Here is a 6,110-nt window from a genome sequence, read left to right on the forward strand (position 1 = left end):
AGCATCGAACTGCTCTGGAAATGCTTGTTCGAGATCCTCATCACTTGTGATAAGTATTTGTTCAGGTTTAGGGTTTGGTGTTGGTGTGTCATAATTGTACATTGAGTAAATTGTGATAATTCCAAGGTCAGTGCAACCTAACAACCCAAGGATAGCTGAAACCTTGACATCTGGTGCATAGAATGTCTATGTTGACCATTTTTTACTGTAACATTTTATGTCAAATTAGTGTACCTTTACATTTCATTGGAATCTCACCATAAGCTTCAAGTTTTACTGGTGTTTGTTTCACTAATGATTCCCACTTTGAACTTTATATTTCCTTGGCGTACGGACTATGATAGGGTTAGTACTTGCACTTGAGTCAACTCTTAGGTAGAGCTTATGTTGACCGGCTCTGTGGGCATATGTAAATGTTAGCAAATGCTACTGTGCCTTCTGAATTTCCAACTGTGTGTGGTCCATTGGTATGTATTATGTCAAATTATGCAAAGTTGGATAGACTGCCTTTAGACTGATAATGATCAGGATCTGTGATAGTATCGTGTGCTGTGTCCATTTCGCTGATTGGTTAGTTCTTTCGACGTTTTGATTTTGATCGTGATTTCTTTTGTTTTGGTAAACGACCATCACATACCATGTCAGATCTTTGGTCATCTGAACTACGTTATGGTTTTCAACTATGATCACTTTTTGACTGACGACAGAATTACCCCCAATGATTTTTACTGTGGAGAGCAAATTCCATTAATATTGACCCCCAAATGGTTCATAGTTGTCTGAGAATGATAATTGAGGTTTTTTCCTTCATTATGAAAGCAAACAGAACAGAGTTGTAAACATAAGAGATATACAATAAACAGAATATTGGCTGTTCATAAATTTAGAAAAGAGTTAGAACGTGTTGGAAAATAAACCTGATTTTGGAATACAGGCCATAGATTCAAAATACAGATAAGGTGCATGGGGGTAGCTTTGACATGTTCCTTTCAGTTATGCATTGATATGTCAGAACTTCATCTCTATTACCTGCAGTGCTAGTGTATCTTATAAATGTTTCCAAAAGACTTCAATAAATACATTTCTTTATGATGTAACAGAAACACATTTTTTCCCTTTACATCCTTCTGAATCAGATACATTTCTATTACCATGCACATTCTATACTGTACATTACGATGTGTTAGTCATACCAACCCAATCGATGCGAAAGGCTGATCAGAGCTATTGTATTATTTGAATGGCATACCATTCATCACTTTGCAATCGTTTTCATAGGTGTGACTGCCACACCGAGGTTGCTTTTTGGCCTCACTTTAGCGCAAAATCGCTTAATACATTCAGCATATTTTCCTTCTATCTGAAGCAAATGAAGATACTCATGGTGGCATGAAGCCTGCCAATATTCTCGTTGATACATCATATTTCATATCGAATGTTGAGATTGTGCATTTATTACTGATATTTATAATAAATCTGATCAATAACAGTGCATGTGCAATTTTTTTTACCAAAAACATACAAATTTTGGCCAAAAGTCTTAATTCTTTTAAAAACTATATCAACCGACTTGAAATCGAAGAATAAAGGGATTGTAGTAAATTCTACCAACAAAATAATAGATAATTTCGCATTTTATGAAGGCCTTTTTCCATTTTCTGGGTTGAAAATGTGACAATATACATTAATATATCCAAGTCTCCGATATGCAGTAAAAAAAGCTAAATTTCTGAAAATTGAATTTTCAAGTTGGAGACATAATAAGTTTGTGACTAATAAGGATATCAATTTGGAATTTCGTCCACTTAATAATTGTATATTAGGAAAGTTTTCTAGAAATTGTCGAGGCGATTCTTTTATTTCCCTTCAGATCTATGTTAAATCATGTATTTCACAAATTTTCATTTTTTTGGAAAAAATTCTCAAAATTGTACTTTTCTCATTAAAATCTCAGCCGAATTACCATTTCATCACCCATGAATAGTATCAACTTGTAGAAAATTTATTTATCTTTTATATGACACTAATTTTGGGCAAATGAATGTTTGTGTCGGAATCTATGTACGAAAATCCAAATCCCATAAATATGGCGGCCATTTTGGACGCCATCTTGAATTAGAGCCCCATGGGACAATATTTCGTTTTTTGTAACATCAAAATTCATTCAGTAAACATCTTAAGGATTACAAAAATGTAGGTTAGAAAAATATAACATTCAGGTGCATGGGAACCCTACCTCCCTACCAGACTATTACCCCAATCCAAAATCTCAAGCCCCCGGCAGAAGCCCCCACCAAAAGTTCTATTCTAGAACCTCGCTTAGGGCTTTGCACAATTTCGGGGGTTTATTTCCTAAATGTGACGATCTTTCAGACTTTTCTCCCCCTTTTAGGGGGTAGGGCATTATATTGGTCATGTTTTAAGGAACCCCAACCTCCCTCAAGCTAGGTATACCATTTCCCCAGTGTGTTCTTCCTCCCCGACCCTTCCCCCTCCAACACCCCCACCCAACCACCAACCATTAGCCCATTTCTGCAACTGCATGCAGACGTCTGTGTGCATCAGGGTTTCGGCACAAACAAAATATTAAGGGTCTAAGTGTGACACTAAACACTTGGAGATCACGGGTCAGATGCATAGAAAGTAGAAATTGCTTTTGCTAAGCTCTTGCTTGGCTTTTGCTTGATTCTGTATGCATAAAAATGAGCGAGCAAATTATTTTGCTACATTAATCGCTGACTGACTGCTAGCAATTCCTGCCGTTAAGCTTTTGCTAAAGAGCGTATGCATACAGCCAGCATTTCGCTTGTGCGTTTAGGCACTCACTGGGGTTTTTTCAAGCTCTGTCGGAGCAGCTTGAGCGTTTGCTTGATCAGGGTATTCGCGTTTTTAAAAAAAATCATGTTTTTACACTTGAGAGAGAACCCGAAGGTGTACCGTAACGCACATGTCCTTGTTTTCTTCTTAATAAGTGCAAACCAAATGCCACATTTATAAATTTATCAAAAAGAAACGAGTTAGTTTGACACCACGTCTGAGGAAAAGATATTATAGGAAAGAAGCAGTAATTTGCACTGCCACACTCTTGTGTCCGAGTCCTGCCTTTTCTGTGAGTCGTGTTTGCACCAGCGTGACGTCTCTTTTGTTCAAACCGCAAGCAATTGCTTCCTGAAGGCAAGAAAAGGGTCCAAGCACTAGCAAGGGGTTATGCATATGAAATAAAGCAATTGCTGAAGCATGATATTTTGCTTGTACACATGTAAAAGTTAGGGTTAGGGTTATTGCTATTGCTTGTGCTTGAAGTAATTGCTGGCAAGCAATTGCTACTTTTTATGCATCTGACCCAATACATTGCTATTTGACTAATGCATTCCGCTAATTTTTTTGGTTGCGTGTGGCCGCTAATCCCCACCACCAAAATATCTAGCATCATATTTTTAATGACCCTGACAATAAGCAAGACAATATCGATATCCCAGCGAGTTCATGAGGTTTCTTTTTCAGCAAGGCCAGCCTAATTTTGGGGTCCTTTTCAACGCCCTCCTGACCACACCCACCACTAACGACCATCCAGACGCCCATTTCTTTACTACGGGGTATCCCTACTATATTGCAATGAAGATGAAAATTAATAACCTATTTAAAGCCCCCTCACACCTGACCGAATGTAGGCGGACGAAGGGTGACGAATGGGAAAAATGCACGAATTGTCAACGAATTCAAATAAAATTTCCGTCAAATCATGCGATCAGTAACTATTGTCAAATCTTATTAACGAACAGTAGGCGAAGGATAAATATGACATGCGAAAGATATCGATTTTTCGGTTCACCTCTTTGAGTAAATTGCAGCCGAAGGCGAGCGAAGGGTTAATATAACCCAATAAGACGAACGAACAGTGAGCAATGGTTTGATATGGCGTGCGATTAGAAACGAAGACGAGGGAATAGATTGGGTGTTTATGTACGTTTGTGTCATCGTGTTGCTTCGTTAAGGGTTCTTTCGAGATCGGTCCACTTTGGCAAAAGTGCGATGAGGGACTACGCGCGACAATAACACACGAACGATAAACGAATGATTAAATAAGAGATGCGAATTCAAATAGATGACCAACGATTTTTCAATTCGTCGGGAAATTTTTAACATGTTCAAAATTTCCGCGCGAATTTGAATAATCGCAGCTGTTAGTTCAGAAGGTGTACGAACCCAAACACGAAGGGTAAATATAATTTACTTTCAGTTACCATTGAAAACGATTTTTAAAAATATGCCTTTCGCCAGCCATCACAAGGCATATTTCAGGCGATTCGGTTAGGTGTGAGCATGGACCTACTAGTAATAGGTCCATGGTGTGAGGGAGTCTTTAGCTAGGCAAACACCGCTGGCTTCTCGGGGGAAGACTTATGGGCCGTTGCAAGAAACTTGCGGTCAATTGCAAGTCTATTTTCAGTCCCTAAATCATTCATATATCTTGCAATTGTAAATTTGTGATTGATTGCTGGTCTGCTTTTTGAACAAGGAGTTTAATCTGAATTGCTATGGTTAAAAGCGATCAATCAACTGTAAAATTGCAACAGAATATTTGCGATTGATTGCAAATATTTTCTTGCAACACCCCCTTAGAGTCGCACTCAAATGTCGACGCGTACACGATATGAAACGCGCAATCTTATTGAACGATACGCAGTAGTAGGCGTCCTCTTCGCATGATCTCACCAATACGGCCATGCATTTTGTAATACATGCAACTAGGCATTTAAGTGCGACTCTACGTCATGATTGAATCTTTGTGAAACACCCCCAGTACTATAAAGTATTATCCAATTCGTCTCCAGACCTGGAAAGTTCTATGACTATGTCGTCACCATGGTCACGGAGCACGGAGACATAAGGTATCTTGCGCGGCGACTCTCTAATGTTAAATCACACCAAGTCCGACAAATCGAAATGTCATGGTAAATCGACCTGGGAAAACAATTAATGTTGCCATGGTAACTAAACATTCCTTTAGAATCTGAATTGGGAAGGGTCCTTAAGTTACCATCATGCCATATGAATGTTTTTTTTACATGTCAACATGGCAACATGCGCCACCATATCTATTTACAGTTTTAACAAGTCTACAGCTGTTTAGACGACTAATGGTAAAACAAAATGCCTTGCCATCTCGTTAATCTTACGGCTATTTAAATTTTCACTTATCAGCCGATATTATTTCGTTTTATAAAAGGATTGGTGGGGCTGCAGGGCATGGATCGGTCTGTACAGACCCGATAAAGATGGACCATTTCTTTGGTCCGATGGGACGTCAGTCAACTTCACCGCATGGGCTGAAAACTACCCACATAAGTGGTATACTGAAGGCATTTCGTGTGTACTCCTGAGAATGACGACATCGAGGATTGACGTGAGTAGCTGGGAGGAGGACGTGAGTAACTGGGGGGACACGCAATGCGGTTTGCGATATACCCACATTTGCAAGATTCAATTAAAAATGTAAAACCTTCATGAATACCTGAAAAGGAAAGCTGCGTCCCATTCGTAAACGATACCACGTATGGGCATGTTTAAAGGCGACCACACACCTTACGACTGGTCGGCGACTCGATTTCAGAATAAAATGTAGTAGAATTTGATGCTAATATTGAGACTTGGAATATCTTACTGTGTAATGTTCTAAATCATCGTACGAATACCTATGTTCAAATCTGTGACTATGCTATCATCCTCCTTAGAATAAAAGCGAATTCAATATCTAGTCGTAATGACGTCATAGCAGTCGTACGATTGACTACGATTTGAAACCAATCTGGCCTTTACTCAAAAATAAAAGCTTGCAATCTTTCAAAATGGTTATATTAGTATTCTTTCAATTGATTTCAACCTCAAATAAAATGATATGTTCCATTCACATTTTCAGAAAATAAGCAAAATGCGATTCGTTCCAAAATCGGATCGCGAACAGTCGTAAGGTGTGCGGTGGCCTTAAGATGACGACGATAAAAAATAATTTTACAAATTCTTTCCTTTTCAACTCCAAATATTATACAAAAGCACTGATGCGGCTAATCACTTACCATGCTTATATTCATGTAAACAGTAAGATCAAG

This window comes from Lytechinus pictus, chromosome 17 (genome assembly GCF_037042905.1).
Source record: "Lytechinus pictus isolate F3 Inbred chromosome 17, Lp3.0, whole genome shotgun sequence".
Lineage (NCBI taxonomy): Eukaryota > Metazoa > Echinodermata > Echinoidea > Temnopleuroida > Toxopneustidae > Lytechinus > Lytechinus pictus.